The sequence below is a fragment of the Nuphar pumila genome, chromosome 1 (genome assembly GCF_984573655.1).
Source record: "Nuphar pumila chromosome 1, dmNupPumi1.hap1.1, whole genome shotgun sequence".
In the NCBI taxonomy this organism is placed as follows: Eukaryota; Viridiplantae; Streptophyta; class Magnoliopsida; order Nymphaeales; family Nymphaeaceae; genus Nuphar; species Nuphar pumila.
The window spans coordinates 139,305,844-139,332,870 of NC_143249.1; positions in this window are offsets into that span (position 1 = coordinate 139,305,844).

The window sequence follows — 27,027 nt, forward strand, 5'->3', positions numbered from 1 at the left end:
AGTGAACCAAGCCGCGCAGAAGGAAAAGCCTTGGTTCCAAGACATCAAAAGCTTCATCGAAACTGGTGAATTTCCACCAGCAATGCCAAGAAGGGAGCAACGTGTGATCCAACGTATGTCAGCCCGTTATTTCATCCTTGCCAATACTCTCTACCGTCGTGGGTTCAGTTCTGAGTATGCCAGATGCTTAGATGAGGGCGAAGCCATGGAAGTTGTCCAAGAGGCACACGAGGGAATTTGTGGTGGCCACGTCGGCTATCAAACGCTCGTCAAGAAGATTATCCGGGCAGAATATTACTGGAAAACCATGCAGCAAGATTGCCATCGATTTGTGAGGAAGTGCGTCAAATGCCAGATGCACGCACCTTCCATTCATGCGCCTGCCGCATACTTGCAGTCTGTGGTTTCTCCTTGGCCCTTTTCGATGTGGGCCTTCGACGTGGTGGGTCCAATCACTCCTTCAGCATCTAATGGCCACAGATACTTCCTCGCAGCTACAGAATATTTCACCAAATGGGTCGAAGTTGTAATTCTGCGAACAGTAGAAGGCCGACATGTCGTTTCGTTTATTCATAAAAATCTCCTTTGTCGCTTCGGCGTCCCACATGACATTGTGTCTGACAATGGCAGTCATTTCAAGAATAAGAAGATGAAGACCTTCTGCTCGAAGTTCAGGATTCATCACCACTTTTCAGCTCCTTATTACCCTCAAGGAAACGGCCAGGCAGAGGCCACCAACAAGATGTTGATCCGCATTCTAGAAAGGACTGTGGAAACAGGCCGTGATTGGCACGAGAAGATGCACGATGCACTTTGGGCGTACCGAACCACCATTCGGACCCCAACCAATGCTACGCCTTCAGAGCTTGTTTATGGGATAGAGGTAGTGTTACCTCTCCACGTTCAGAAGCCCGCACTCAAGTTTGCGTCGCTCATTGAACTTCCGCTTGATCAGTATCAGCAGCAGAGATTGGTACAGCTTGATCTATTAGACGAGAAAAGACTCAAGGCAGCAAAGCACGCTCAGGCCTATCGTCAGAGGATAGCTAGGCACTACGCCAAGTCAGTTATTGAGAGAAGGTTTCGAGTTAATGATCTCGTGCTCAGATTGACAACTCATCTCAAGCATCTGCCGAAGGGCAAGTGGTCACCCAATTGGGAAGGCCCTTATGTGGTTAAAGAAGCATTGCCTCGCAATTCCTATCGTCTGATCAACGCAGATGGGGCGGAACTGCCAGATCCTATTAATACCCTACATTTGAAGAGATTTTACACTTAAATTCCAAGCCTTTTGTACTCTTCAAAAATCTCTCTCAATAAAGCGACGATTTTCTATTAAATTCTCACATCTTCTCCCTGATACTGGGGCATTTTATTTTGATCTATACATGTCTTCCTTCGTCATATGCAATGAGGATTAGACGAACTCTTTTTCTGAAAAACTTATCAATTTTTTCAGTTAATCTATTTTTATTTAAATTGCATCTATTTCATTTTCCGATTTAATTGAATTTTCATCGATTTGTTATCCATTTTTATCAATTTGTCAAGTTTTATCAAGTTTTTATCAAACTTTTAAATTTTATCGATCTTTTATTTTACATCCCTTTCAGGTTGAGGGATAAAAACCTGAACTACTTCCCATAAACTCTTCAATTCATATCAATCTTTATTCATTCTTCTTCAGGATAAGGGAAAATCATGAATTCATCAAAGTTCAGACCATCTTGGGTCAAGAATCTTGAATAAATCTTTGTAAATCGTCGGAATCTATTCATGCTCTTTGTCAATCCTTTCAATCCGACTCTTGGGTAGGAATTATCTCCTTCTCATCTGGGTTCCGACTCGGATTTTCTTTTTTTTTGTATTCTCATTTCTGAAGTTTCAAGTTCCGACTTGAACTTCCTTTTGAATCCAATGCTCGTGTTGGACAAATTGTTGTGTTGAGAATGCGAGTTTTCAAACTCAATTCTCATTCATTTTCTTATATTTAAAAACCGGGTTCCGACTCGGATTTTCCTTTTTGTATATTCTTATTTTTGAAGTCTCAAGTTCCGACTTGAACTTCCTTTTGAATTCAATGCTCGTGTTGGACAATTCATTTTTTTGAGAATTCGAGTTTTCAAACCCGATTCTCACTCATTTTCTTGTATTTAAAAACCGAGTTCCGACTCGGATTTTCCTTTTTGTATATTCTTATTTTTGAAGTCTCAAGTTCCGACTTGAACTTCCTTTTGAATCCAATGCTCGTGTTGGACAATTCATTTTTTTAAGAATTCGAGTTTTCAAACCCGATTCTCACTCATTTTCTTGTATTTAAAAACCGGGTTCCGACTCGGATTTTCCTTTTTGTATATTCTTATTTTTGAAGTCTCAAGTTCCGACTTGAACTTCCTTTTGAATCCAATGCTCGTGTTGGACAATTCATTTTTTTGAGAATTCGAGTTTTCAAACCCGATTCTCACTTTCTTTCTTGTATTTAAAAACCGGGTTCCGACTCGGATTTTCTTTTTTTTATATTCTTATTTTTGAAGTCTCAAGTTCCGACTTGAACTTCCTTTTGAATCCAATGCTCGTGTTGGACAATTCATTGTTTTGAGAATTCGAGTTTTCCAACCCGATTCTCACTTTCTTTCTTGTATTTAAAAAAACTGGGTTCCGACTCGGATTTTCCTTTTTGTATATTCTTATTTTTGAAGTCTCAGATTCCGACTTGAACTTCCTTTTGAATCCAATGCTCGTGTTGGATAATTCATTTTTTTGAGAATTCAAGTTTTCAAACCCGATTCTCACTCATTTCCTTGTATTTAAAAACCGGGTTCCGACTCGGATTTTCCTTTTTTTATATTCTTATTTTTAAAGTCTCAAGTTCCGACTTGAACTTCCTTTTGAATCCAACACTCGTGTTGGACAATTCATTGTTGTGATAATTCGAGTTTTCAAACCCGATTCTCACTTTCTTTCTTGTATTTAAAAACCGGGTTCCGACTCGAATTTTCCTTTTTGTATATTCTTATTTTTGAAGTCTCAAGTCCCGACTTGAACTTCCCTTTTCCAATGCTCGTATTGGATAAATTATTGTGAATTCGAGTTTTCACACTCACTCATTTCTTCCCCTTCAGGATAAGGGATAATCCTGAAAACACCGATAATCATTCTTATTCAATTCTCAAGTATCATAGAATGTCGGTCTCCCGTGCAGAATCTCCGTTGAAAAATCTAGTGCTCGTACTGGTGTACATTTTCGAAACCCAGTGCTCGTACTGATGTGCTTTTCGAAAATCCAGCGCTCATGCTGGTGTGCACTCTCGAAAACCCAGTGCTCGTACTGGGGCGCACTTTTCAAAAACCCAGTGCTCGTGCTGGTGTGCATTTTTCAAAACCCAGCGCTCGTACTGGGGCATTTTTCGAAATCCAGTGCTCGTGCTGGTACATCTAGCGCTCGTGCTAGTGTTGGGCTGGCTAATCAGTTAGCCCTCCCGGTTCAGTCTTTGCACTAACAAATCCTCATCATTCAAGTTCTAAATTCTCAAATTTCAACCTTCGGGTTATCATTTTATCAAAAATCAATCTTTTCTTGCGAAGGACCCTCTTCAGAGAGAGTTCAAGGGAGCTTGTTCCTTTCGCATGCAACTATCTTCCGTTCGCAAAGAACCCTCTTCCAGGGAGAGTTTTGAAGGGACTCGTTTTCTTCGCGAACAGTTTGCAAAACAACAACCAACTTTACACAAAAGAACCCTTTTTGCTAGGGAGAGCTTCAACGGAAGCTCGTTTCTTTTTGTGGCCCCTATTTTCTCATCTTTGGCCAACCCCTTCACAGACGACCCTCTTCTAGGGAGAGTATGATGGACTCGTTCCTCTGTGATACTTTCTCAACTTTGTTTTTCGGCCGCCTTTCCATAAGAGAAGCCTAGAGATAGGGAGTTTTGACGAAAACTTAATTTCTCTTCGAAAGTTTCGTTTTGCAAACACCTCCTCTTTCAGGGAAGAGAGGAGTATTTCCAACTTCCCATTCAGGTAAGGGCTTAAGCCTGAGTCTCTCTTTTGGGGAAAAAGAGAGGAGAATTTTGTCACGGACGTGTCGACTCGATATCAAGCGATTTTCTTTCATCAGGGATTTATAGAATACTTTTGCCAATTTGCTATCAAAAGTCATTGTTTATCTCACAACTTTCATAAAGAATTGTCTCAAACTACCTTCAGTATTATTTCCAAAAGAGCAAGACTTTTGCGAAATAAGAACTAAATTCAAGCTTATTCTGTTGGTCAACCGAAAGGATGGAGAAAAATCTTCGATATGACCAGTAAAGGAAAATTCAATGATGTTGAAAAGCCATAAGTGAACTTATATTGATCATAGCTGTGACGCATTCTTAAAGATTATTCTTCTGGCAGTAAGATAGTGGAGATATCCTGGGCAGTAAAAAGAACCTACCCAATCCATATATCCTAAGTCACCTAAGCTGCAATCAAATATCCGCAAAAGGGATCTCTCAATTGTTGTCAAGATGAAGGCAAATTAAGCGAGTAGACCCCCGGGGCCAAAGAAGATTTGAAACATCTCCAAGATGACGGAGTTTGTGACAGATCCTTCCAGGGAAAGTTCGGATCACCTTCAAGATGAAGGCGGATGCGATGAACCTACCGACAAACCCTAAAAGATATTTGATTTCTGCTATCGTTTAAAGATTTCAACACAAGAACCAATGTCATAATTCCTGAGAAAGAAAAAGAAGGATCGGAGCATCTCCAAGATGAAGGAATTTGTGACGTACCTTTCCTCGGAAAAGAGAGAAAAGTCAGGACATCTTCAAAATGAAGGAGGATGTAAAAAGAACCCAGAAAAGGTCCATGGTTCAAAAGAGTGCAAAAAGATCATCATGGAAAAATGCCCAGGATATCAAACTGCCCGAAACTACCAAGAATCATCTTTATCTATGTGAAATTCTGCTATCAATATCTTTCCATTCATTTGCTTTTATGAAACTAAGAATATTTCCTCTCCGTTCATATCAAGGAAATTGATATCTTCCTTGAAGAAACTCAACAGCAACAAGTTTGAGTTTGATTCTCAATTCTACAGAGTTAGCCCAATTGGAGCTAATACTCTAGGTAGAAAGATGTGACATTTTTTTCACACATAAGCACAATACAATCATTTGGGACCAACTACAATTTTTTGGCATCTTATTGGCAATATTTTCTCTTATCCCAGCATGAAGTGTGAACTTGATAAGTCGTTTTGACGTATCCTGACGTCATCCCTCCTTAGGACTGAAAAGTCCTTTCCTTCCGCCTGATCCGAGCGTTCTCAGATCTGCACACTTCCCTGTGTCCCCCACTGTCCCGCCATGGACAGTTCCCGATCAGGATAAGGGTTAAACCTGAACTTTTTGCAAAAGATATGTTATTGTCAAAAGCTATTTTCAGTCTCAGCAATGAGGCGCCCAAGAACAACCCCTTTTCAAGCTTTAGGGACCCCCATTTTTCATCCTTTTGCAAAACCCCTCTTGGACTTGTTGTGCAAAGTCTAGAGGCCCATCACGGTTTCTTCACTCGAAGATTCCGTATCATCCTCCCACTCAGGTCAAGGGTTAAACCTGAATCTCGCTTCGGCGATGCATTTGTTGTCCCATCACGGCTTCCTCGTTCGAAGATCCCGTATGGTCGTCCCTTTCAGGATAGGGATAAAACCTGAACCTCGCTCCGCGAGGTACCCTCCTTTCAGGTTTGGGTTAAACCTGAGCCTCGTTTAGACGAGGTAATCCTTCCCGTCCCATCATGGTTTTCCCCACAAAGGAATGCGTGCTCTTTGTACATCCATCCAGGAAAGGATCATGTTTGAAATTTCATCTCACAAGGCATTTCTCTCAAAATGTCCCATCAAGGTCTGCTTATATTTCTTTTCCCCTCCAAATCATCTTGATCTATCTTCGTCCCATCCAGGTTAAGGGCTAAACCTGAGTCATTCCAAAGGGCTGATCTTGTCTCACCCAAGAAACTTGATCAAAATTCTTATCTTTCACCATCCCTGGAATTTTCACCCAAAGTCCCATCACGATTTCCTCATTTCTATTATTCAATCATATCATTGTCGAGGATTTCGTCCCCGAAGCCATTCAGGATAAGGTTTTGACGCCTGAGAAGCCATATTTTCAAAAATAATTCTTCCACACCCAGCTCAGATCGGCTGACTGGGGCATTTTGCAAAATTTGGAGTGTTTCTTTGCCACTAAGCTCGGTTTTCAACCGGCTTAGTAGCAAAGAAGGGCATCTGTGAACACCCCAAATTTTTCAAAATGTTGTAAATATCCACTTTTTGCACTTTTTCCCCTATCCTCTGGGTAATTGAGTAAGTTTTTAATCTAAATTCCATTTTATTTCTCAAATTTTTCTGAAATTAAATTCATTTTACATATCTGACTCAATTTCGGATCCGGATCTAGATCAAAATCCAAATCTGAGCTTCATTATCCAATTTTTTAATCAATTTCTAAGAATTACCAAAATAACTTTTGAAAAGCTCAGACACTTCGTCTGGTATCCGTTTGGATCCATCGAATTGTATTTCTCAATTCGAGGTTTAAAACTCGAATATTTTCTCGAAAACTTGGGTCCAAAACCCATTTTCTGAAGAAATCAAACCCAAACTTTTAAAAACTTCTCTTTTGTAAATTCTTATCAAAAAAAAATGCAAAAAAAAAAATTAGTTTCATCTCTCATACTGCTTAGGTTTAGAATCTTATTTCCAAAATAAACAAAAAAAAATCAGAAAATGAAGAAAAGAACAAAAAAAATATAAATATAGAAAAAAGAAAAAAAATAATAATAAGTTTTTGAAAACCTCCCTTCCTTCCAGAACCATCACTGAAACCCTCTCTAGCCTTCTCCCCCTCACTTTCGCCTCTCTCTCCCTCCATGGCCGACCACCCCCATGTGCATCCTTCATCCTCCAGCCATCTGATCTCCAACAACCTCCTCCTCCTTCGTTCATCACGAACGAACTCGCTGACTTCTCTCATCCCTCAAATCGCCACCCTCTGATCCATGGCTGGAAGCCATCCACCCTTCATCCCTAACGGAAGAGACTTCTGGAGCTTTCTCTTCTTCCTCTTTAAAAGGGAAGCCATCCCTTACACAAGGGGATCCGGTCTTCATCTCTCGGGCGCGCATCTGTTTCCCTTTTTCCATTTACGCTCCTTTATCCTCATTTGGGTTCTAAAGGAGATTGGAAGCTAAAAATCCATCATCATCGGGACCCATCTCTTACCTCTCCACCTACTAAAGGAAGTCCCACGATTATCCCTTGCAGTTACAGGTAAGTGATCGCCCTTTTTCTTTCTGATTCTTCATAGAAATTCTGCCTCCCTTTCGTAACATCTCTATGTTTTAAAATTCCATCCTCCTTCAGTTTTTTTTTGTTTTTTTTTTTAAGCAAAGAGGTGGGATCGGTCTGCATATAGCAGGACTGACCCATCGGCATGCAAAAATCAATGGAATACATCTATTCTGACATTTTCTTATGTTTTCTCTTCTTCAGGTTATGGAATCTTGATGATTATATATATGTCGATACTCATGTTGTCATGCTGTAGGTTATGATTTTAATCCGTTTTTGTTTCGACTTCCCTTCTTCTTTATGTTTCTCCTTCATTTTTTTTTTATATAATTAGCCTCTTTCTGATGATCGATTTGTGCTTTGCTCACCTATTGAATCTTGGATTTCTGCTGTGTTTTGATCATCCATAGATTTATAGTCTCTGCTTCATTTTGATAATCTATTGCATCGTATATGCTATTGGGTTGTCACATCCCCTGCATATCCACTGGTATCGGCCTATGATTCCTACTGTCTGTATCTCCTTTGGTCCCTTTTAAATTCAATGCGATTTTGCCCTCTTTCTCGTTCCGTTCTCATATGAAGAATGGTGGTGATGACCGATTTTGAAAAGGATCGCTCCTTCCCATTGAAATTGAGAGAGAGAGAGAGAGCATTCAAGCCCAAAAAATGGTGGAGGTAAGTATCAATCCATCAAAATTTGTGATTCCTTTAATGGCTTTTCTTGCGGAAATGACAGGATCAGGATAACCCATTTTGTTCAATCTCTTCATATCTCAACCCCTCTCCTCCTGATTAACTTAAGCTAGAGTTTAGTCGCATATTGCAGTTTGTTTTGGTAAAAATTGTTTTCTTTCGATATAGATTTTTGATAAATTTAGTGCTGGAATTTCACAGATAGTGAATATCTGTTAATTATAAAGGCACCCGTTTTTTATTATCTTAAACCTTGGCAGATTACCTGGAGTTGGGTTATACGATGAGGATTAGGGTTTGTTAATGAATTAGGGCTATTGAAGTCTTTCAGATTTGTGGATACCGTTGTCTCATTTTCTTAAGATTTAGGGTGGCACCTGATTTCGGTTCATTGAGAATTTCTATTCATAGATTAGTACAGGTTTTGGGATAAATCGTGATATCGGGTTTTAGGGGTTGGAGGTTGAAGTTTGGCGATCATAACTTCGAAGGCAGAAAGTTGGATGATGGTGTCATTAAAACCTGAGGCTTCTAAACGATACTACACCACAACTAGTCTTGTTGTTGGTTACGCTCTGTGTTTTAGCCTCCGTACCGTGATTAACAAGAGTGGCGTCACCAAATTCAGTTTCCCCTGGACCATTGACTGCCTTTCAGTACTTTATATCTGCATTAGGTGTTTGGGTTCTGGGGAAATTAGGGTCTCTTTACCATGACCCGTCGAGTCTCACCAATATTCGTAATTTTCCAGGAGTATTGCAGCAGCGGTCCATTGGATTTTCCATCTAAGCTTGGTATAGCTCTCTTTGATTTCCACGGGATGAGCAGGCCATCATATAACTTTTCCTGCCAAATATCATGTTTAACAACCATGGCTCATGAAGGTTTTTGATTTTAAACATCTGTATATAAGATGGCATATCATGTATATCAAGGGTACAGGAATCTGCATCAAAGCATCAAGTTGCATATTTGTTCCCAACGATTGTTTGTTGTCATCTTCATAAAGACAACCAGTGGCTGATTCTGCATTTGCGGAAAAGTGGTTCAAGACCCCCCCCCCCCCCCCCATTAGTGTGGATCGTCAAGCATAACTAGTTTCGGAGGTGAGGTGCAGAATACAAAACCTCCTGGTCACAATGATTTTGTTTGCCATAACTTTGAGAGTGTATGGACAATAAATCTCACTTCATATTTCCATTGTAGTATATATTCCTGTTCATGTTTCATATAAGTGATTGGTTGTTCAAAATGAAATTTTCATGTTCTGCATGATATTCACATTTTTTTTTCTTTCTGTTTAAAACATCTGTTAGTAAAGGTACAAGAGATTACAGATGAAAGTTGTGCTAGAAGGCATAGTGTACACAGCAAGTTGTCTGATGATCTCATTCCCTTGGTGGTTCCAGGCAAAGACCGTGCACTTGAGTTAAAGTGAATTCGTTCAGTTGAACCCTAATCGCCATTATGTACGCCACAGGCTAACAGTTATTATTTTTTTTTTTACAAAGGGGCACTCTTCAAAGCATATCTGACCTGCTTTAGTACTTACCAACTCCCATCACTAACATACCTTTGTTCATCATCTGTGCCTCATTCATAACATAACACTCACTGCATGTGCTGGCTATCTGTGCATAGCAATCCCTTGCCTTGGCCACCACTTATGATACCTACTGAACCCCCAACTCCAGCATCCATCACATCTGTATCTTCACCTGTAGATTCATAATGCACGGCCATAGCCTTCCAGTCTCGCACCACGTCAATAGTACTGATCATTGAAAGAGTTGTCCATTTGTTTATAACAGCATAACCCAGTGGCCTTACCTTTACACAGCATAAGCGTCATCCCACATCTCATTCAGAGCTCACTAGGCGTTGGCATCTGCATATTCTGACTTGGATATGCTCTGTCTAAAATCAATCTAGACATTTTCCTCCCTGCTCGTTACCTTTATGTTTTGTTCAATCATTGTATTTTCGCCTATGGCTCATTTTTTTTCCTTTTTCACTCATTATGAAACTTTTTTTTTTTTGGTTTGGTTTCTGTTTCTTGTTGACAGTTGGCTTGCACTTGTCATTTTTTTTTTCGATGCCTTGTATATATTTGTGAACACTTCAAATTTTTCAAAATCTTTTAAATATTCCCCTTTTGCCCTTAAATTCATTTTTTGAGTAAATGAATCATTTTAAATCTAAATTCTAGTTCATTTTTTTTTAAGTTTTATTGAAATTAAAATCATTTCATATGTTTAATATGATTTTGGATCTGGATCCATTGCCCAGATCCCAATCTGAATCTGCTTGTTCAAATTTTAAATTAAAATTATAGAAAATACCAAAAATAGCCTTTAAATAGCTCGGATAGTCCATTCGACATCCGTTTGGATCCATCACATTGTATTTCTCGATTCGAGTGTCAAAACTCAAACATTTTCTCAAAACTCGGGTCTAAACCCATTTTCTAAAGAAAATTCCTCAAAATAGCCTTGAAAACCTTCTTTTTTTTATTTCTCAAAAATACAAAAAAATAGTTTAAATCCTTGTTTTGCCTTACATTTTAGGATTTTGTATTTCCCAAAATACAAAAAAAATAAAAATAAAAATAAAAAAATAAAAATACTCAGAAAAGAACAAAAAAATCAAAAATGAATGAAGAAAATTGCAAAATGGTTTTTAGAAACCCGTTTTTGAAAATCTTTTTATAAGAAGACCTCTTTTGGAAAATACAAAGCTAAATAGTCGAGTTAGGGTTTTCTCAAAGTTTCTCAAGTTTGTTTCTCTCCTTCATCCGCTCTCGTCCGAACCCCCCATGAGCGCCCGGTTGCCGGATCTTCCCTCCATTTTCCACCGTGTGATTGATCCACCCTTCATCTCTAACGGAAGAGGCTTCTGGAGCTTCTCCTCTTGCTTTAAAAAGAGAACCATCCCTTACACTGGGGGGGGAAAGAAAGGAAGCATCAATCGACGCCATCTGCCTTCAGCCTCTCCGCTTTTCGTCTCTCTTCGTTGGAAAAGAGTTGTAGAAGGAAGCAAAGAAGAAGCTCCCTTCATCTCCGGAATTCCCCCAAAACCAAAGGCTCGAATCTATCCAGCATTCAAGGGTTTCTTCCTTCCAAGGCTCCATTTCGACTGTTCCCCTTTCTTCAAGAGCTCCAGCTTCGATCAATAAATTCGGTAAGCACCCTTTACCTGCATTTTTTTTTCTTTCTCCATCTATGCATCGTTGATGGTGTTAGATTGCTTGTGCAATCTCGACCCATCGCCGTGCAAACAGCAATGGGATCTCTGATCCCAACAATTTTTCCTATATATATGTCTTTGATCTAATTCGATGTTAGCCTTTTTTTCTCTTTATTTTGATTCTGTTTCGATCGTTTCCCGACCTCACTTTTATTAGCTTGATACCTGTTTTTCTCGTGCTTAATCTGCTCATTTTTTTTTCTCGCTGACTTCTGTTTTATCTACTGACCATAATTATCTGCTATACTTCCAATCTCCTGTCCACGATATTCACCACTCATATCATGTTATTAGAATCACTCACTTGATATTCTCATTTAACATCATTGATCATCTGTTTTGTTATCTCATTTCCCTTTGATTAATCGATTGCTTATATTTAGTGATTTCTTTGATTCAGTATCATTATGTCCATTTACAGCATTTTGTTTCTTCTGTTAATTCATTTGTTCACCCTTACATTATCATATATCCCCACGTATATCGCTAACATTGATCCAGTGTCATCTGTTTATCGATTGCATTCATGTTTGGAATATGTCAGCATTTTGTTTACATCCATCTATTCAATCGTTTCAGTATTAGATAACATATACGATTGATTTACTTATGAAATTTTTTTTTCTTTTTTATCTCATCGTGAACCAATTCTGATTCACGGTGAGATCTACTGTAAACCCCCTAATCTGCCAAACCCCACTGAGTTATTGAGTGAATTAGAGTCATTGTTGATACAAAATCGTGGAGATATAAAAGATTCATATACTTCTACAGAACAGCTGAAGGGTACAGTAAAATTAAACCTGTCATGAACTGATTTTTGGGCAGCTTTATAGTGTCGAAATCCCTATCTGCAATTTCTCTTTGGAGGTTGTTTCATCATTACAGCTGAAATTTGAATGTCACTTTTTTAGAGTTTCACGTTCATATGTCCGTTGTCTTACAAAATTACAGACCGGATGATGGTTTTGAAGTGTTTTATCACCATTTTTGTTGAGGATCCTGTCTGATTCGTTAGCGGGGAATGCACATTAGCACCAAGAACTGCTTACTGGTGTTAAAATCGATGTTACTGTTACAGGAATAAAATCTTCTCCAGAATGTACCTTTGAGACAGCCATGGATTTTTGCTGTTGTTTTGACATTTTTTTTGGCTGGAATCTTTGCCAAATTCAATGCAGGCCATCAGTGAAAATACGATAAATTCAGAGGTTGATGATGAGGGTGATATTGACATAGATGAGGAACCAAAAGGGATCTTTTTGGGAAGAGATTTGGAACAGCAGATTTCCAATGCCATAGATTCCTCCTTCCTAAAGCAGTTGGTAAATAATGTATTGAAGGGAATGAAGCATGATTATTCACACGAAAGTGCACTAAGTGACTCTGAGATAGCAGTTGTTGGTGTAGTCCGTGCATTACTGCATGTTACTTTTTCAGTATTACCATTGGGACATATTATGGCTGGACTTACATACAATTCTGAGCTTGTTCCTACCCTTTGGAACCTTATGAAAAGGTGCCACAAGAATCAGAGGTGGCTACCCTTGTCTGAGTTAACAGCATGCTCATCTGTAGATGCTCCTGGATGGTTGTTACCTCTGTTTGTTTTCAGTCCAGTATATAGGTATATGTTGATGATAATAACGAAGAGTTTGATGAATAGCAAACACTCCAAACCCTCAGCAATCCATCTTGTTTGCTGTAAATTCCTAACACCTGCACACCACCAGCATTTACTAGAAACCTCTTTCACAGCATCCTTTTCATTATGCACAGCACCCACATATCTCAAACCTTACTTACAATATCGCATTGCTATACTTCTTATTCTATCTGCATTATACCCTGCAGATATCTTCACATACAGCAGTAACCTTTCATAGAGATTTACAGCAGTGTCAATACACTGCTGTCAAAGTCATATATCCATAGCCGTGCCCGGCACTGTTATGCAACAGCGCCAAGGCATTGCTGTGGTTGGTCTTTCAAGACCCCAACACTTAACACAGGCACAGGGGCAATCCCCTGCTGTGTTTACATGCTCATTTGCCATCTCCATATACTTTTGCATTTTCACCATCATCCATATCCACATGTGTATACATATATATGTATATACGTATATGCAATATATATATATATACATATATATATGCCCAGATGTTTTCCCAAGTTATTGATATATATGCCCATATGCACACATGTATATAGATGTACATATACATCATCTTTTCATCATGTATGAACCCTTTCAACATCTATATAATATATACAATTTCCTTCTGTTTTCTTCTACTAATCAAGTCTTTTGCAGGAAGCTTGTGGAGAAGGCCATTATTTGAAGTTATAAATTTGACTTTATGAATTGTAATAGTTAGATATCAATGAGAAATTTACATTCCTGCTTTAGATAGAATGAATGAGCATTGTAGATATCATGAATTACTTGTTCTTCATGCATTTTTCCTCTATTTCTCAAAATCTCACAATGATGAAACACGAATGGCACGTGCACCATTTCGTAAGAGGTAAATTAATCCTAAGTTGATGATCCATATCAATGGCCATAGTCAGGGTATGGACAAAACTTAGGATTTCTATCTTTTACGAAATAACACTGGACTTATACTGGATCTATTTTCAAAATTCATCATACTTACTCAAATATTTTCTTCTTTTATTAGAGTTTAACTTAGAATTAATTCAATATATATACCAATGGCCATAGTCAGGGTATATTGAGAGTTAATTTTATTTTAAACTCTATAAAAGCACCAAAATGTATTTTATTCTTCACCTGAGTTTAAATATAGATTATTATATAATACATTTAATGACCATAGTCAAGGATGTATTATATCCTCAATCTTATTTTAATTCATCCAAAGAATGAAATAGCTTTTCAAAATCCAATTTCAAAATTCTTTTTAAATCATTCATCATTTAGGATAGAATTGCATCATATTTTTCAAAATTCCTTTTCAAAAACTCCAAGTGATGTAAATATCTTCCTCAATCTATTCTTATAAAATCCAATTCATCATTTCATTTTCAAATTCAAATTCATTTTCAAATCTCAAAGTTCAAATTCAAATTCAAATCAGATTTCAAAGTTCAATTCGACTTTGAAATTCCAAATTCATTTTATATTCAAAACTCTAAATCAAAATCAAAGTTCAATTTCAATTCTGAGACTCTTGATTCATCTTTTAAATTCCAAATTCCAAAAATTCAAGGTCTAATTTGACTTTGAAATTCGTTTGTATATTCAAATTCTCAATTTCAAATTCAATTTAATTTTCTGAATTTAAATCCAAATCCACTTTTAGGATCCAGGATTCAACACTCAAAATGGATCTCAGACTTCAGATCCAATCCCTCTTTAGGAATCAAAACTCCAAATTCCACTTATTGGATCTCAGACTTCAGATCCAATTTTCTTATAGGATCCAGCACCAATTTCACTTTGGATCTTAGACTTCAGATCCAATTTTCTTATAGGATCCAGAACCTAACTCTACATTGGATCTTAGATTTCATATCCAAATCCATTTTTAGGATCCAGAACCCAATTCTACATTTGGATCTCAGACTTCAGATCCACTCCATTTTAGGACCCAGAACCCAAGTCCATCTTGGATTCCAAATCTCGGATCCCATTCTGTTTAGGATCCGGAATCCAATTCCAATTCTAGATTTCAATTTCATTTTCGGATCTAATCTGAATCTCTTAAAACCATTTCTATTCTTAAATACCATCCGGATTTCTCAGATCCATTCCAAATTTCCAACTTCAGAAATCTAAATTCAATTCCATCTCAAGTATTCATTTCTTTTCCTAAATTCAGGTTCAAATTCAAAGTTTTATTTTTGACTTTGAGACTTCACTTTCCTTCATTTCAAAAAGCTCCAAATCGTTCTTTCTCATTTATGCTTCCAATTCTGATTCATTTCAACGACTTAGAACTACTCTGATCCATCTCAAAAGTTCTAAGTTAGATTCAAATCATTTCTTCACTCCCTTATCAAGTCCATCTCAGAACACTTGGAAATTTTCAAAACATCTTTCAAAAGGAGCATACCTTTTTGCATTGCACAAGCATGATTCTCTGTGCATTTAGAGTTAGAATAAATTCTTAGATTATATTTAGGCAAAGCAAAAGGCATAGATTCGATCCTTGGTTCGATTACCCCTGGTAAAGGCGCCAGGAACGGTCGAACCTTGTACCGACGAGCGAATCCCGTCTCTCCATTTTTTCCCGCAATATTTTCAAAACGGAGGCGAGTAATTTTCTAAATACTTTTCAAATCAAGGTCAAGTGAGACCGCGCAAAATAGTTCATCTTCTCTCTTTCTTTCTTTCTTTTCTCTTCTCTTTCTCTTTTCTTTCTTTTATTCTTCTCCCTTCAAAAAAGGAGGAGAATAGAGGTTAGAAAAGGAAAAGAGAAGGAAGAGAAAGAAACCACAAGAGAATAGGAAAAATTTTGCGATGATCACAATATCATGATGTAAATTTTTTTTTTTTACTATTATTGTTATTTCTTATTGATCAGGATTATTAGTTCTGTTTGGTTTTTTTTGGGACTGGTTCTGATGACAAGAATGAAGATTCAGGATCATGACCAGAATTGCTTACATTTCTAATGGAGAAAACCTATATATATCACTGTTTACCACAAATTGATTCTGGGTCTTGGGATCAAGACATCACGACCAGCGACAGGATGGTGGAACTTAGTGTTTGTCATTCCAAATTGGGCTTGTCCCCTGCTACTAAGGCTATGTCCAAGACATAGGGTCAAAATTCTGAGCCCTCGATACCTCTTGCTGTAGGTATCTCAACAGCATTCTGCTGTTGCCGATTCACTAACACTACATTTTCTAACCTTCACCTCTGGAAAATACCACAGAGCTGAAATACTTTTCCACTGATTCGCAGAGAAACACTGTGGCTTCTCTTCCTCATGGCAATTTATCAAAAAGAACTATCATAAATCGTGATTTCCCATAGTGGTTCATCACAAGCTGCTTGGCTATCGTATTTCATAAATGGTTCATCTTGGACCGTCTCGGTCCTTGGTTTCATCCAGTCTCATTACCTACAGTCCACTAGCTCATTTGTCATATATATCTATATATATACATATATGTATATATATATATATATATATATATATGTATAACATATGCATGTATATACACATATGTATAAGCATCATCCTTCCATCATTCATGTCTTGATATATGAACATTTTTAGATATCCATGTGATATATGCAATTTCATTCGATTTTTCATTATTAATCAAGTGTTTTGCAGGGAATGTGAGGAGAGCATCATCATTTGAGATTTATATTTTCAAATATAAAAAAAATTTGTAATAATTTAGATCTTAATGAAAATCTACATTTTCTGCTTTAGATTAGAATGAATGAGCATTGTAAAATACCATGAATTACTTGTTTTTATGCTTTTTTGCCTTTATTTCTCAAAATCTCACATTGGTGAAACACGAATGGCACATGCACCATTTCGTAAGAGGTAAATTAATCCTAAGTTGATGATCCACATCAATGGCCATAGTCAGGGTGTGGACAAAACTTAGGATTTTTATCTTTTACGAAATAACACTGGATCCACACTGGATCCGTTTTCAAAATTCATCATATTTCCTCAAATATTTTGTACTTTTATCAGAATTTAACTTAAAATTAATTCAAAATATATACCAATGGCCATAGTCAGGGTATATTGAGAATTAATTTCATTTTAAATTCTATAAAGCACCAAATGTGTTTCATTCTTCACCTGAATTTAAATATAGATTATTATATAATACATTCAATGACCATAGTCGAGGATGTATTATATCTTCAATCCTATTTTAATTCATTTAAAGAATGGAATAGCTTTTCAAAATTCAATTTCAAAATTTTAAATTCATTCATCATATAGAGTAGAATTGCATCATATTTTCAAAATTTCCTTTTCAAAATTCCAAGTGATTCTTCTTCTTCATTTCTCAGATCAAATCTTAATCAAATCCAACTCTATTTTCATTTCAAGATTCAAAAATTCAAATTCAAAGTCCAATTTGACTTTGAAATTCCAAAATCATTTTTATATTCAAAACTCCAACTCAATTCAAAATTCAATTTCAAAGTTCAAATTAACTTTGACGTTTCCGATTCATCTTCAAATTCAAAAATCAAGCTTATCTTCTTATCTTCAAATTCAAAAATCACAAGTTTGAGATTGATTTTGAATCTTGACTCTTCTTAAATTTTAAATTCAATCTGGGTTTTTCAAAACCCAGATCCATCTTCAAAAGTCCCATTTGGACTTTCAAGACCCAAACTCAAAGTTAGATCAACTTGGATCCAGTTTTCTAAATACAAATTCTACTTTTGGATCTTAGACTTCAGATCCAAATCACATACTTTGGATCTCAGACTTCATATCCAGATCTATTCTAGGATCTAGAACCCAGTTCTACTTTGGATCTCAGACTTCAGATCCAAATCTATTCTAGGATCCAGAACCCAGTCCCACTTTGGATCTCAGATTTCAGATCCTAATCCAAATAAGATCCAGAATTCAACTTCATCATTGGATCTCAGATTTCAGATCCAATTTCCATTTGGGAATCTAGATCCAGAATTCAACTTCATCTTGGATTTCAACTCTATTTAGGATTCAGACTATGGATTCACAATCCATCTTGAATCCCAGATTTCAAATCAGATTCTATTCTAAATTTCAACTTCTCAAATCCAACTTCGTTTCTCAATTCTATTTTAAATCTCTCAAATCTCATTTTGATTTCAAATCTTCAAAGCTAGAATTCAATTCCATTTTCAAACATTCATCCAGATCCAAAATTCTAAATTCAAAGTCCATTTATGACTTTGAAATTTTCTTCTTTCTCCTTTTTATCTCAACTTCGAGATCATTCCTTTCAAAAATCCAGATTTATTTTCCAAACTCTGATTATGTCAAAACTTAGAACTTCTCTGATCTATCTCAAGTTCTAAGTTAGATTCAACCATTTCATCACCGTATTATCAAGTTCATCTCAGAATAACTTAGAAATTTTTAAATCATCTTTCAAAAAAAGCATACATCCTTGCATTGCACAAGCATGATTCTTTGTGCATTTAGATCTTTTAGAGTTAGAATAAATTTTTAGATTATATTTAGGCAAAGTAAAAGGCATAGATTCGATCCTTGGTTCGATTACCCCTGGTAAAGACGCCAGGAACGGTCGAACCTCGTACCGACGAGCGAATCCCGTCTCCCCATTTTCCCGCAAATATTTTCAAAACGGAGGCGAGTTAAATTTCTAAATATCTTTCAAATCAAGGTCAAGTGAGACCGCGCAAAAGAGTTCCTCTTCTCTTTTTTTCTTTCTTTTCTTTTCTCTTCTCTTTTCTTTCTTTTATTCTCCCTTCAAAAAGGAGGAAAATAGAGGTTAGAAAAGGAAAAGAGAAGGAAGAGAGAGAAACCACAAGAGAGAGAAGAAAAATTTTGTGATGATCACAATTTTGGCGACCGTGATGGGACCCATCTTCGTCCGGTCGAATTTATGCCTTTACTTTGCTTTTATATAATCTAAGTCTTTATTCTAACATATGTCAGCTTCATTTCCATGCAAACCTTAGGAGCCTAGACTCTCTCCTAAAGCTGACATCATTGCATATAGGATCTAAGTATGGTTTGGTAGGACCATATTGAGGAGATTATTCCATGTTCACATTAGACTTAGGTCTGAAATAGAACTCTCCTCAATTTTAGGGATTGAATGCAAGACAATGTATGCAAGTGTATGCTTCTCTTTATTTAAATCTATCTCTTTTAGGACTTGCATTAGAGCCTTCTGATGTTATTGCATGTTGATCATATTTCGAAAACATCCCTACCTATATTGTCCCGGTCTTCACGTTGCTGGGCTGTCTCACTGAACCATTGTTCGAGAGAGAGCCTCACAACTGGACCACTTATTTGGGTTCGCACCCCCCTACCACGTACCTAAGGGCCATAGTCTGAGGTATATCGGTAGGTGCTCAAGGATGTTGGGAAGCCCTTACCTTAGAACCGGAGAAATATCTTATATGCCACGTACTTCGAGCTTCGGCTTGAGTATATCGGCATACCTTGATTGAAATCAGATGATCTGAACCGTAGAGTTAGGATTAAGGCCCTACAAGCTATTTCAAAATATTGCATATAGAGTCAGCCTTTAGGGAGTGCTGTGTGTGCATCCTTGTTTGTGCAGCTATGATTGTGTAATTTGTTATTGTATTCTCCTATATATGTCGAACCTTTTTTTCAAAACTCTGGGTGTATACTATTCAAAATTTTCCTCTATTTTTCGAAAACACCAGGTGTATATTTTTTTCCTTTACCTACATTCTTTTCTCGTTTTGTGTGTCAAAAATTTTCTTAAAAGCCCTGGAAAGTCTTTTCCTAAGCCCCTTGGTCTTTCAAAAATTTCCAAGAATTGTGACTATCCTCTTCTTTTTCATCAAAATCTGTCCGTAAGTCCTGCATTTTATCTGATTCTCTTCTTCTTTTTGCCTCAGTATCACTCCGATGGCATCCGAATCTCCCGATGCTATCTTTCCTCGGGATCATGTCTTCTATCAAATAAGGGATGGAACCCCAGATCATCGGGTCATCCAGTCTCGTACCTTCTTCCCTCGGTGGTACTATTCTTGGTTCACCGCCTTCTTGCGTATGTTCCCAGACCACTTGGATGATTGTGGATTGGAGATGGCATCGGCAGTTGGCAAGCGAACCATCAATGGCAGTCTGATTCAAGCTATGGCAGAGCGGTGGAATCCGCGTACCTGCACGTTTTGGTTTCCGTGGGAAGAGATGACTTTGCTAAATGGATGAGTTCAGTGATATCATGGGATTGCCAGAACCAGCTGGTCAGCCAGATGACCCAGTCGAGCAACAATTCTTGATCAACGTCAAAGGGGTAGATGTTCGAGAAGCATTGGCCAGAGCTACAGGGAGCAGATCCTGGCCTCTCGCGGAGATCAACGGAAGTCAGTTCATCGATCTGTTCGAACTCTACAACAAGTATGGAGCCTACGAAGAAGTCGATACCTTATCTCGAGCAGCGAAAGAAAGAATTCAGCATGCCATGGTCCTACGCACAGTGGGGCTGGCATTCTTTCAGGATGGTCAGAATTTCATCGATGTCAGAGTCGCCCAACTTTTTCGAAGATGGGGAAGCAAGCAGACCCGTCAGCTTTCAGTATCCATGGCAGCTCTAGCCTTTCTCTACAGAGGTTTAGCTCGTTTCACCCTCGGAGAAACCATTTTGGTAGAAGGATGCACGTATGCCTTGCAGTCGTGGTTCCTGCGACATGTGCCGTCAAAAGCCAGTTCTTTCAGATTCAGCAGCAAGCAGCCGAAGTCAGTCATTCAGTGCCGAGCTTTGATCGAGAAACTGCATCAGGAGGAAATCGTTTGGGATTTCTTCGACAGAAGAGAGACTGTTCCTCGCTACACCTATGCTCGTGACAAGCGCTACAAACTGCTCGGCCCTTTCTTCTGCGTAGACTATCAGCCAGAAAGGTGTCTTCGACAGTTCTCACAGCGGCAGATTCGTGTCAACACCCGCTTCCCGATAGGCCACATGCCAGAGTTCGCTCTACGGTCGGATCAGTGGTCTGGAGCATACCACGTCGCCAAATACACTTGGGACTCTTTCATTTCTTTGTCTATATTTCCCGGTCCTAATGTATCATTAGAGTATCGAGAATGGTGGCAAACTGTCTGCCCACCTTCTCTTTGTATTTAAATTTTGTCATTAATGAAAATGCAAACTTTTGTCCTGATAAAAAGCTTTTATGGCCAAATCTTATTTTGTTTCATGTAGTTACGAATTCATCCCCAGTGATGAGACCCATTTTTGTATATTCTTTCTTCGATTATCTCTCGTCATGATAGACGACCTCGCCTAGGTCATAAGGCGCATTTTGTTGCCACAAAAAGGGTAACACAATCATTGCAAAAAATTGTAATAACCCAATCCCTGGTGGTGGGATAACTTACCTAAAAAGTTGTCTATCAATTCCTTCTTTCATGTCTTTTTCCTAAAAAAATCGCATTTTCAAAAATTTTCCTTCAAACCCTAACCATTCCTTTCACCTTCACAGGAAATCACTGGCATTGGCAAAATGGTTGTAACAATAGCAGGAAAAGAAACAGCTCCGCGACACAGCGACAGCGAGGTCGAAGGGATGGATTCTCCTAAATCGGTCAGGGGACAGAATCAAGCAGATGATATAGATCCTGCCATGTATAATCGGTTCAAAAGAATGATGACTAAAATGATGTCTGAGCAGGCCGAGGCCAGTCAGAAAGAAGTTGCTCCAAAAAGCAAGCCAAAGAAGAAGGCTGTGAAGAAACCAGTCAAGATTGTTAGAAAGAAAGTACAGCCTGACACCACTTCTGAAGAAACGGAATCAGTAGAAGATAAATCGGAAGAGGAAGAGCAGTTTGTTTATCAGAATCCTCCACCGCAGTTTGTAAAGACCGCTGCAGATCCCAAATCAATAAACAAACCCATTCCGGCTAATGACCCAATGCAAGAGCAGATGAAAGAAATGAATCGGGCTATCAAGGATATCCAGGCTAAAAGCAAGGGCAAGCAGACCTACTCTGGAGAAGATTTTTATCATGGTCTGGACGGGGATGACAATCTGGAAAATCTCCCACGCAAGTTCCTTAAATTCGATGGAACTAGCAACCCTAAGGCTCATTTGGCCACCTTTTATGCCGAATGCGGCCGTTTCAGGAAAGACAATCGGGCGTTATTCATCAGCTTTCCTCGCAGCCTTGAAGGGGTAGCGGCCAGGTGGTATGCAGACCACATTAATCCTATCGAACTACGAGAGTTCGATAAGGTCGTAAACCTATTCATTGAACGCTTCATGTTCAATGTCGAAGCCTCACCAACCCTCAATCATCTGTACAATTTAAAACAGATGGAGAATGAGAAAGCCAGTGAATTTATCCACAGGTGGAGAAGCACCTGTAACAGAATGAAAGTTCCAATCCCTGAGAAGCACGCCCTGCAGATTATTCTGAATAATTTTGCCCAGCCTCTGAGGAACCTCATTTCTACTTCGCCCGTCAAATCATTCATCAAACTGATTGAGAGAGCCGAGTGGCTCGAGACCGGCCTGGATAATGGCCTGTATGAGGGTTACCCTTTCGTCCGAGGAAACCCTGAGCAGAAGAAAAAGGCTCATGCTGCTTATTCCACGGATTTTTCAGACAACAGCGGTAGTTCTGGCAAAAAGAAAAGCAAGAAGAATCGCAGCAAGAACTCAGGGCATCCCAGGGCCGAAAGAACAAACTCTGCAGCCCAGAAGGGAAAATTTGTTAAGCCACAGCCCGTCCAACCAGTGCCCCAGCCAGAAGCAAAGCAGCCAGAAAAGCTGAAGCACGAAGGTTGGAGTTATGATCGGGAGTTTTCAGCTTTAGAGCAGTCACGCGAAGACATCTTAGAATATATGATGTCGAAAGGAATGATCAAACTTCCCAAAGTGGCAGATCCTCCCGTCGCTATGGGTAAATGGACTGATAAATTCTGCAAGTTTCATCGGACTGTCGGACACGACAACGAACACTATTTTGTCCTCAAAAACATCATTCAGGGTTGTATTGACAAGAACATGCTGATTGAGGACGAGGATGAGCAGCAGCCAGAGATCTTGTCCAAGCCATTTCCTAAACATTCAGCTTCGGTCATCACGGAGCAGGCATTCTGATGTTTTCTTTTAAATCGTTGTAATTTTGAAAAGATTTTTATATGAAAAACATGTGAAAACCAGACATCAAATAATAAAAACCGGTTCTCACTAGTGGATGAGACCGGGTCGAACTCAGGGAACGGGAATATGTTGTATTCAAACAAACAAGTCTAAACTATTCTTTATTGCCGAATTATTGAAATGTAAAATGTTTTAAAAGAGGTAAAAACAACTAACTATTACAACAAATGAATACCCTTCGCAGAGGGCGTAAAGTGCAATATTTACAAACCCAATTAAATTTCTAATTCTAAAAATAAAAGCAAAAAGAAGCTTTATTCTTCGTACTTCGTGTCACGTAATCGCTTCCGCTTCAGTCCCGTGCTATCCTGCACAAGTCAAAAGGACACGAGCAGTACAAGAGAAAGAAGTAGACAATAGCTAAAAAGAACACGAGCAGTACACCCAAAGTAAAATGATTACTAACTACTAATTGACTAATTACTCTAATGACAAAGTAATTAACAATGCTAATTATTAGATTTAACTAACACTAACTAATGGTTTAACTAATTACTAATTATTAATGAACTAACACTAACAATTAGTAGATTAAGCTAAACAATGATAAACTAATGAACTAATACTCGTTTAAACAAGGCATCAGCAATTTACAACTCATCAATTCTCAGTAAAATAACAAAACTCAAATATGATCTAATTAACTTTCAATGAAAACTTTGCAATGAACTCATTAAGAATTAACAGTGAATTTTAGAAAAAATGAACAATGAAACTTAGCATTTCACTGGATCTTATCAGTATAAGACTATTCTCAATACCGAGTGATTCAATTCAATGTAACCACATAACAAAGAATTAAGTGAAAGTATTCAAAATATGTAGTAAATCCGATCATATCAGTATTCTCCATTGAAAATTCAAAAACAGCAACACATGACTCAACTAGCAGCCATTCTTTATTGACAGTTCAAAACAACAATACATCCTCCTTTGGAAACAACACTAAGGTCAAATATCTTCACGATAGATGTGAAGTTTCCAGCTTAACAAGAGATTTTTGCAGAAGGTTAACAGAAGAGGGATCCACTGGAAGAGGCACTGGTGGTTCCGGCAGATCTGGAATTTCACCTAATCATAGCTAATACATCCCTTTGTTTCACAACAAATTTATTGATTTCTTTCAGTCTTGCAGATCTGGAATTTCACGGCAGGCTAAAAACAAGTTCCGGCGACTGAAGGTAAGCTCCGGCGGCTGAAGGTAAGTTCCGGCGATTGAATGCTAAAGACAAGTTCCATCTGGCTAATCTACCAGCATGAGTACGGGAGTCCAATTGTATCCAGATGATTCCAACCTACTGGATTTCAATCCAGCATCTTCTAATCGATCAATATCAGGCAATCACTGGAGTTTCAACAGTAACAAATGCCCTTCACCGTGAAACAGAGTTTCACGGTGATTCCGGTGATCAGAGATTCTGTTCAACACTACAGCAGGTTCAAAGATTTCAGGCAACTAAATTTTTTCTGTAACCCAACGGTTCTTTATAACAGTTCAGAGCTCCAATTAGTACCAGAAATAAACTTTGAAGAAGAATGATCGCCAGGAAAAACTGTAAATCGATCCAGATGATCGATCGAATTTCTGTAGAAATTTATTGAAATCTGGCGATAGATTTCAGATCAAGTTCCTGTAGAAATATTGAAATCCACCGATTGCTGAACATTTTTTTGTTTAATGTTTTAAATCTGATGTTTTATCAGGACTTCAGATCTAAGAAAACCGGAAACATTTTCACGGCTACAGGAGTTCTGAGTTTCAGCGGCAATGTTTTGTTTTCTTTATTTTTATTATTTTATTTTATAAAAAAAAAAATCGAAATACAGAAAATCAAATAGAAATGAAACAGACTTATGTATAAACTAAATCTATGAAACTATATAGCTATTGAAATGAAATTGAAAACACAATTTGAATTGAAAAGAAATTTTGCAGAAAAATTCAGATGCTAATGCTAATACGATGACTAATTAAAAATTGAAAACGAATTAGAAAAGGAGAAGAATAGGAAGAAGAAGAAGAGGAAGAAGAAGAAGAAGAAGCACTCACCGAACTGGAAGGGTTAGAAGAGAGGTTGGAATCCTCTCTCTTGCTTCAGCCGTTGTCGGAATACTCCACCGGAAAGAGGATGAGAAAAAGAAGGGAAAATAGGAAGAAGGAGAAGAAGAGGTAAGAAGAGGTGGAGAAGAAGGGGAAGAAGAGAGGGCTTAGGCAAAAGAGAGAAGACAAGCCTCTCTTCCCCCTACGTATGGTATTTATAATTTTGAAAGTTTTTCCATAAGTTCATTTTATTTCAAAGAATTCCATTTCAAAACCTCTCTTTAAAAAGTTATTTACAAAGCAACTCAAAATGACTATGTTTTAGAAAATACAAAAACTAAGTCTATTCTAAATCTAATTTTTTTTATGATTTTCAAAAACTAAACAACTACAATTATGACAAACACTAAAATAGGCATTAAAATGTAAAATAAAACTATTTTTCATGCATTTTCTATTTTTAAATCATTTTAGCACATTTACTCGAAACTAACATAAAATTGTGTTTTTAAATCATTTTCTCATGAAATCATGCATATTTTTATATGAAAAATCCCTAAAATATATGCATGATCACATTCTCTCTCCAAGGCAGTATCCAGCCATGTTCCAGCCAAGACATCCAGGATCAGCATCAGGTCCTCGTCCTTCGTCAAGCGCAGTCTTCCGCCAAGAGGGTGGGAATTACTGCATTCTCCAGCAGTAAGAAACCAGTCCAGGAGCCAACAAAGGCAACGGCAGAAATTGCCAAAACAGTCCCCAGAATCCCGAAGCGCTTTATCAAGGCAGCTTTAAAGAAAGAAGAAGCTTCAGGGTCAGTTCAGAAGCCAATCACTGCTTTATCCAATGTTTCTATTTTAGACCTGACCCACGCTTCACCTGAGCACCAGCAAGTGCTAGAAGATCTGCTCAAAAAGATCAAAGTCAAACCTAGCACAACTCCGCAAGACATGGCTCAAATCGTCAATCAGGTCATGACAAATGCACCGATCACTTTTTCTGATGAGGATTTGCCAAAGCCTCATTCATTTCATAACAATGCCCTATATATAGTGGTGCGAACCAGGGGCATGACAGTCCCTCACGTGCTAGTCGACGGGGGCAGTAGCCTAAATATCTGTCCAGAGATGACAGCCAAAGCTTTGGGATTAAAAGAAGATGAATATACCCCGGATCCGATCACGATCTATGGTTTTGACAACCACGGACAGACAGCCAACGGGAAGATATTTCTCGAAATTTTTATCAACTATTCGGTGCATACGGTCCTGTTTCATGTGGTGAATGTGCCACCTACGTACAATCTGCTCCTCGGGTGCACTTGGATTCACAACGCCAATGCGGTCCCATCAACCCTACACCAGTGTATCAAGTGGTCGAAGGGAGGCATGATCACTACGGTCCTAGGAGAGGATCCGGAAGAACGACTTCCGCAACCGATGATTCCCCGTCCTACTTTCACTGCCGACATCCCGAGCATCCGGGAAGCCGAAGAAATTGATCTGAGTGAAAGTCTGGACATGCTAAATTTGGGAGAGGTCCAGCCAACAGAAAATGTCACCGCAGTAGTTCAGTGGCAGGGACCTCGCTTCTTCAAGCTAGGAGGACGCCTCGATTGCACTTCATTCAAAGATCACCCTCTGTTTCCTCAATTCTCAAAAGCTAAGAAGGGGTTTGATCTTCTGATGAAGCACGGGTATCAGCCCTTCAGGGGCCTAGGCAAGGATGAAGACGGCATCCTGGAGCCGATCATCCCCGCTCAGCATGTCGCCGGTGCAGGCTTGGGTTTTACAGGTCAGTCATCCGGCAGAAAGACTATCTTCATCAAGGGAGCCCAGTGATGAAGAC